Raw genomic sequence first — 9,042 nt, 5'->3', positions numbered from 1 at the left:
ACCACACAACACAGCCGGCACTCACAATCACCACACAACACAGCCGGCACTGCTGCCTCACAATCACCACACAACACAGCCGGCACTCACAATCACCACACAACACAGCCGGCACTCACAATCACCACACGACACAGCCGGCACTCACAATCACCACACAACACAGCCGGCACTCACAATCACCACACAACACAGCCGGCACTCACAATCACCACACAGCATCATTTAGCGATTGGCTGTGTTGGCTATTTGGCGCGAGTACAGTTAAACCCTAACATTTAGGTTTATGCACTAAGACCGAAAAACCCTCAATGTAGCCTATAGATATAAATTGCACAAGAATGATACATTCATAAAACATGTTAAGGTACTGTTTCTCTTTATTCAACCCGCCCGCCCTTCAGCCAGGCAATATTGAATGACCCGTAACCCGCCCGGACTGCGGGTTATGACTCAAGCCGCTCATCACTATTGTCACTAGTGTGAAGGGACATGAGGGAGAGGTGACAAAACTGAAAAAAAATGCCACAAAAAAACCTCCTCCTCTAATGTCTGGAAGTCAAATTTCTTGCACAGTCTATTTGCAAAAAAAAAAAAAAAAAAATGATACTGAGTCAACCAGTGATTTCTGTAATTGTGGTAAGAAGCGTTATTCCGGTATACTGTGTAATGTATTACCTCAGAGCTGGTATTTGGCAACGGACCTCAAGTGGGGGTATGGAGCAGCATTATGATAAAATACGGAATAAGGCATATGACGCTAAGGTGCTGTAAAACTGTTACCAGAGAAATGTTCTGGTACCTGATATCGACAGATGGCTAGTATTCGATGTCCGCGGATGCATTGTCTTTTGGCCAAGATATGAAATGAAATCATAATTGACTGTAGGCGCATATAAAGCACACACAACAGACACCGGTGGTTCCGTGATGACTGAAAACACTACGTTGGGACAAACCAATGACGAATTTCCATGGAAAGGCGATTCGTTTTAAAATGATTTCATTCCTCCCTCGCCCTGCAAGTGTTAACTCATGATAGATCATCAGAGGTGTCCACTTAATTCGAGGGCTGAGGGGAGAGTGTGTCTTTTTACGTATTTGGAATGCAGCCATAGGCGGATGTGGCGGACTGAGACACAGCCCATACAAAAAAATATATCTTTAGTTTAAATAGACAGATTCTGATGGGGATTTTATATTATGTTAATACTCTAGGGGATTGGGCCTACAGATCATGTGACTAGGACTACAGATCATGTGATTAAGGCCTACAGATCACGTGATTAAGGCCTACAGATCATGTGACTAGGACTACAGATCACGTGATTAAGGCCTACAGATCACGTGATTAAGGCCTACAGATCACGTGATTAAGGCCTACAGATCACGTGATTAAGGCCTACAGATCACGTGACTAGGACTACAGATCACGTGATTAAGGCCTACAGATCACGTGATTAAGGCCTACAGATCATGTGACTCGACCTACAGATCATGTGATTAAGGCCTACAGATCATGTGATTAAGGACTACAGATCATGTGATTAAGGCCTACAGATCATGTGACTAGACCTACAGTGTGAACATGTTGGTTTTTCCACACCCTTCGTTTGACTTTGAGGTTTGTTTGTATCTGAGGAGAGGCAGGGCAGGGCCGACCACGGACTAACCCGAGTAACCAGAGAGCAGGCTCATAACTCAGATGACTTGTGATTGGTCGATAGGTGCACACCCCCTTTCCGTCATCAGGGGTATGGGAATTAGGAAACAAGACACTAAGTCTAGGGGGTTAGGCCTACAGATCATGTGACTAGGACTACAGATCATGTGATTAAGGACTACAGATCATGTGATTAAGGCCTACAGATCATGTGACTCGACCTACAGTGTGAACATGTTGGTTTTTCCACACCCTTCGTTTGACTTTGAGGTTTGTTTGTATCTGAGGAGAGGCAGGGCAGGGCCGACCACGGACTAACCCGAGTAACCAGAGAGCAGGCTCATAACTCAGATGACTTGTGATTGGTCGATAGGTGCACACCCCCTTTCCGTCATCAGGGGTATGGGAATTAGGAAACAAGACACTATGTGCGTCCCAAATAGCCCCTAATATAGTGCACTACTGTTGACTAGAGCCCTATTCCCTATATAGTGCACTACTTTAGACCAGGGCCCTATTCCCTATATAGTGCACTACGTTAGACCAGAGCCCTATGGCACCTTATTCCCTACATAGTGCACTACTTTAGGCCCCTGACTCCAAAGCAACAGGTTAATCAGTGATTCAGAGCGACACACTTTTTAAAATACACAAAGTTCAGTGACCTCAAGGAAATTACTCTGGGTTATGTCCCAAATCTAGCCCCCTGGACCCTGATACCTGGAATTGAACAGGTATTTTTGATTACAAACTAGTCGGAATAAGCTGTATTAAATTAGTTGGATGAGCTGTATTAAACTAGTTGGATGAGCTGTATTAAACTAGTTGGATGGTTGATTAAGCTGTATTAAACTAGTTGGATAAGTTGTATTAAACTAGTTGGATGGTTGATTAAGCTGTATTAAACTAGTTGGATAAGCTGTATTAAACTAGTTGGATGGTTGATTAAGCTGTATTAAACTAGTTGGATGGTTGAATAAGCTGTATTAAACTAGTTGGATTAGTTGTATTAAACTAGTTGAATAAGTTGTATTAAACTAGTTGGAGGGTTGAATAAGCTGTATTAAACTAGTTGTATAAGCTGTATTAAACTAGTTGAATAAGTTGTATTAAACTAGTTGGAGGGTTGAATAAGCTGTATTAAACTAGTTGTATAAGCTGTATTAAACTAGTTGGATGGTTGAATAACCTTTATTAAACTAGTTGGAGGGTTGAATAAGCTGTATTAAACTAGTTGGATAATATGTTTTAAACTAGTTGGATAAGCTGTATTAAACTAGTTGAATGGTTGAATGAGTTGTATTAAACTAGTTGGATAAGTTGTATTAAACTAGTTGGATGGTTGAATAAGCTGTATTAAACTAGTTGGATGGTTGAATAAGCTGTATTAAACTAGTTGGATAAGCTGTATTAAACTAGTTGGATGGTTGAATAAGCTGTATTAAAATAGTTGGATGGTTGAATAAGCTGTATTAAACTAGTTGGATAAGCTGTATTAAACTAGTTGGATAAGCTGTATTAAACTAGTTGGATGGTTGAACAAGCTGTATTAAACTAGTTGGATAAGTTGTATTAAACTAGTTGGATAAGCTGTATTAAACTAGTTGGACAAGTTGTATTAAACTAGTTGGATAAGCTGTATTAAAGTAGTTGGATAAGTTGTATTAAACTAGTTGGATAAATTGTATTAAACTAGTTGGATAAGCTGTATTAAACTAGTTGGATGGTTGAACAAGCTGTATTAAACCAGTTGGATGGTTGAATGAGCTGTATCAAACTAGTTGGATAAGCTGTATTAAACTAGTTGGATAAGCTGTATTAAACTAGTTGGATACGCTGTATTAAACTAGTTGGATAAGTTGTATTAAACTAGTTGGATAAGCTGTATTAAACTAGTTGGATAAGTTGTATTAAACTAGTTGGATAAGTTGTATTAAACTAGTTGGATAAGCTGTATTAAACTAGTTGGATAAGCTGTATTAAACTAGTTGGATAAGCTGTATTAAATTAGTTGGATAAGCTGTATTAAACTAGTTGGATAAGCTGTATTAAACTAGTTGGATAAGTTGTATCAAACTAGTTGGATAAGCTGTATTAAACTAGTTGGATGGTTGAATAAGCTGTATTAAACTAGTTGAATAAGATGTATTAAACTAGTTGGATAAGCTGTATTAAACTAGTTGGATGGTTGAATAAGCTGTATTAAACTAGTTGAATAAGCTGTATTAAACTAGTTGGATAAGCTGTATTAAACTAGTTGGATGGTTGATTAAGCTGTATTAAACTAGTTGGATGGTTGAATAAGCTGTATTAAACTAGTTGGATTAGTTGTATTAAACTAGTTGAATAAGTTGTATTAAACTAGTTGGAGGGTTGAATAAGCTGTATTAAACTAGTTGTATAAGCTGTATTAAACTAGTTGGATGGTTGAATAACCTTTATTAAACTAGTTGGAGGGTTGAATAAGCTGTATTAAACTAGTTGGATAATATGTTTTAAACTAGTTGGATAAGCTGTATTAAACTAGTTGAATGGTTGAATGAGTTGTATTAAACTAGTTGGATAAGTTGTATTAAACTAGTTGGATGGTTGAATAAGCTGTATTAAACTAGTTGGATGGTTGAATAAGCTGTATTAAACTAGTTGGATAAGCTGTATTAAACTAGTTGGATGGTTGAATAAGCTGTATTAAAATAGTTGGATGGTTGAATAAGCTGTATTAAACTAGTTGGATAAGCTGTATTAAACTAGTTGGATAAGCTGTATTAAACTAGTTGGATGGTTGAACAAGCTGTATTAAACTAGTTGGATAAGTTGTATTAAACTAGTTGGATAAGCTGTATTAAACTAGTTGGACAAGTTGTATTAAACTAGTTGGATAAGCTGTATTAAAGTAGTTGGATGAGTTGTATTAAACTAGTTGGATAAATTGTATTAAACTAGTTGGATAAGCTGTATTAAACTAGTTGGATGGTTGAACAAGCTGTATCAAACTAGTTGGATAAGCTGTATTAAACTAGTTGGATACGCTGTATTAAACTAGTTGGATAAGTTGTATTAAACTAGTTGGATAAGCTGTATTAAACTAGTTGGATAAGTTGTATTAAACTAGTTGGATAAGTTGTATTAAACTAGTTGGATAAGCTGTATTAAACTAGTTGGATAAGCTGTATTAAACTAGTTGGATAAGCTGTATTAAACTAGTTGGATAAGTTGTATCAAACTAGTTGGATAAGCTGTATTAAACTAGTTGTATAAGCTGTATTAAACTAGTTGAATAAGATGTATTAAACTAGTTGGATAAGCTGTATTAAACTAGTTGGAGGGTTGAATAAGCTGTATTAAACTAGTTGGCTAAGCTGTATTAAACAAGTTGGATGGTTGAATAAGCTGTATTAAAATAGTTGAATAAGTTGTATTAAACTAGTTGGATAAGCTGTATTAAACTAGTTGGATGGTTGAATAAGCTGTATTAAACTAGTTGAATAAGCTGTATTAAACTAGTTGAATAAGTTGTATTAAACTAGTTGAATAAGTTGTATTAAACTAGTTGGATAAGCTGTATTAAATGGAGCCCCAGATCATCAGCTAGGACAGCAGGGCTACTAAAGAGGGCTAGGACTACAGCCAGGTTTCCACACAGCAGGGCTACTAATGAGGGCTAGGACTACAGCCAGGTTTCCACACAGCAGGGCTCCTAAAGAGAGCTAGGACTACAGCCAGGTTTCCACACAGCAGGGCTACTAAAGAGGGCTAGGACTACAGCCAGGTTTCCACACAGCAGGGCTTCTAAAGCGTGTAGGGCACCTGCTGTGTACTGCTAAGGGACATGGTATATGAGAGAAAGACACACACACACAGAGAGAGAGAGAGAGAGAGAGAGAGAGAGAGAGAGAGAGAGAGCGGTGGGGAGAGAGGGAGAGAAACCATTTGTGGAAACCATTTGTACATTGTTAAAACACTGTATATATAATATGACATTTGTAATGTCTTTATTGTTTTGAAACTTCTGTAAGTGTAATGTTTACTGTTAATTTTTATTGTTTATTTCACTTTATATATTATCTACCTCACTTGCTTTGGCAATGTTAACACATGTTTCCCATGCCAATAAAGCCCTTGAATTGAAGAGAGAGGAGAGAGGAGAGAGGAGAGAGGAGAGAGGAGAGAGGAGAGAGAGAGAGAGAGAGAGAGAGAGAGAGAGAGAGAGAGAGAGAGAGAGAGAGAGAGAGAGAAGGACCTCAACATGACAGCAGGACATATGCCCATGCCTTGAGCAGAGCAACAGGCCCAACCCCCACTATTACAGCCGAGCCACATCCTGCAACAGGCCCAACCCCCACTATTACAGCCGAGCCACATCCTGCAACAGGCCCAACCCCCACTATTACAGCCGAGCCACATCCTGCAACAGGCCCAACCCCCACTATTACAGCCGAGCCACATCCTGCAACAGGCCCAACCCCCACTATTACAGCCGAGCCACATCCTGCAACAGGCCCAACCCCCACTATTACAGCCGAGCCACATCCTGCAACAGGCCCAACCCCCACTATTACAGCCGAGCCACATCCTGCAACAGGCCCAACCCCCACTATTACAGCCGAGCCACATCCTGCAACAGGCCCAACCCCCACTATTACAGCCGAGCCATATCCTGCAACAGGCCCAACCCCCACTATTACAGCCGAGCCACATCCTGCAACAGGCCCAACCCCCACTATTACAGCCGAGCCACATCCTGCAACAGGCCCAACCCCCACTATTACAGCCGAGCCACATCCTGCAACAGGCCCAACCCCCACTATTACAGCCGAGCCACATCCTGCAACAGGCCCAACCCCCACTATTACAGCCGAGCCACATCCTGCAACAGGCCCAACCCCCACTATTACAGCCGAGCCACATCCTGCAACAGGCCCAACCCCCACTATTACAGCCGAGCCACATCCTGCAACAGGCCCAACCCCCACTATTACAGCCGAGCCACATCCTGCAACAGGCCCAACCCCCACTATTACAGCCGAGCCACATCCTGCAACAGGCCCAACCCCCACTATTACAGCCGAGCCACATCCTGCAACAGGCCCAACCCCCACTATTACAGCCGAGCCACATCCTGCAACAGGACCAACCCCCACTATTACAGCCGAGCCACATCCTGCAACAGGCCCAACCCCCACTATTACAGCCGAGCCACATCCTGCAACAGGACCAACCCCCACTATTACAGCCGAGCCACATCCTGCAACAGGCCCAACCCCCACTATTACAGCCGAGCCACATCCTGCAACAGGACCAACCCCCACTATTACAGCCGAGCCACATCCTGCAACAGGCCCAACCCCCACTATTACAGCCGAGCCATATCCTGCAACAGGCCCAACCCCCACTATTACAGCCGAGCCACATCCTGCAACAGGACCAACCCCCACTATTACAGCCGAGCCACATCCTGCGACCTAAGAGGTATGTATCAGATGTTCAACATGCTCTGCACACACCTACCGTGATGATCCAGGGCCTAAACCACACAGAAATAACACTAGACACTATGGAACACAGAGCTTTTACTATGTCATCCTGGAATATACAAGGTCAGAGGTCATCTGCCTTTGGGCTAAAGAGCAGGAACCCAGACTTCATCAAAGAAATCAGAAATACAGACATTGTCATCCTACAAGAAACATGGTATAAAGGAGATGGACCCACTGGTAGCCCTCTAGGTTACAGAGTGCTGGTAGTCCCATCCACCAAACCACCAGGTGGGTGGTATAGAGGAGATGGACCCACTTGTTGCTGTTTAGGTTACAGAGAGCTGGTAGTCCCATCCACCAAACTACCAGGTGTGTGGTATAGAGGAGATGGACCCACTGGTTGCCCTCTAGGTTACAGAGAGCTGGTAGTCCCATCCATCACACTACCAGGTGGGTGGTATGGATGGTATAGAGGAGACAGACCCACTGGTTGCCCTCTAGGTTACAGAGAGCTGGTAGACCCATCCACCAAACTACCAGGTGTGAAACAGGGCAGAGACTCAGGGTATATGCTAATTTGGTATAGAGCAGACCTAACCCACTCTATTAAATTAGTTAAAACAGGAACATTCTACATCTGGCTAGAAATTGATAAGGAAATATCTCAACAGAGAAAAATGTCCTCCTGTGTGCTACCTATATCACCCCTAATAGAATTCCCATACTTTAACGATGACAGCTTCTCCATCCTACAGGGGCAGATCAACCATTTAAAGGCCTAGGGACATGTACTAGTATGTGGCGACCTAAATGCCAGAACCGGACAAGAACCTGACACCCTCAGCACACAGGGGGACAAACACCTACCTGGAGGTGACAGCATTCCCTCCCCCATATGCCCCCCTAGGCACAACTACGACAATGTAACCAACAAAACCGGGTCACAGCTCTGTCAGACGCTGGGTATGTACATAGCTAATGGTAGGCTCTGATGGGAATCCTATGGTAGGTACACCTATAGCTCATCTCTTGACGGTAGCATTGTAGACTACTTTATCACTGACCTCAACCCAGAAACTCCCAGAGCGTTCACAGTCAGCACACTGACAGCCCTATCAGATCACAGCAAAATCACACTCTACTTGAACAGAGCTATGATCAATCATGCAAGCATCAAAGCCAAAGGAACTGAGTAATATTAAGAAATGCTATAGATGGAAGGGAAGTAGTGTGGATATTTACCATAAAAGAATTAGGCAACAACAAATTCAACCATTTCTAGACAATTTCCTGGACAAAATATTCCACTGTAATAGTGAAGGTGTAAACTTCGCAGTAGAAAACCTAAACAGTATATTTGACCTCTTAGCTTCCCTATCAAATCAAAAAATGTCAAGCAGACAACCTAAGAAAATGAACAACAATGACAAATTGTTTGATGAAGAATGCAAAACCTCAGAAAGAAATTGAGAAACCTGTCCAATGAAAAACATAGACCCAGAAAACCTGAGTCTACGCCTTCACTGTGGCGAATCACTAAAACAATACAGAAATACACTACGGAAAAAGAAGGAACAGCACGTCAGAAATCAGCTCAATGTAATTGAAGAATCCATTAACTAACCACTTCTGTAAAAAATAGAAAACTTTAAACAAACAACAACACGAAGAGTTATCTAAAAACAGAGACGTATGGATAAACCTCGTATCCAATCTGTTTGGCTCTAAAACAAAGAACAAACAGCAAAAACATATACATGATCAAATGCAAATCTTAGAATCAACTATTAAAGACTACCAGAACCCGCTGGATTCTCCAATTACATTGAATGAGTTACAGGACAAAATACAAAATCTCCAACCCAAAAAGGAGTGGTGTTGATGGTATCCTGAATGAAATGA

Source organism: Oncorhynchus mykiss, chromosome 8 (genome assembly GCF_013265735.2).
Source record: "Oncorhynchus mykiss isolate Arlee chromosome 8, USDA_OmykA_1.1, whole genome shotgun sequence".
Taxonomy (NCBI): domain Eukaryota; kingdom Metazoa; phylum Chordata; class Actinopteri; order Salmoniformes; family Salmonidae; genus Oncorhynchus; species Oncorhynchus mykiss.
The sequence above is the reverse complement of the archived record's forward strand: the minus strand, read 5'-3'. Positions refer to the sequence as shown.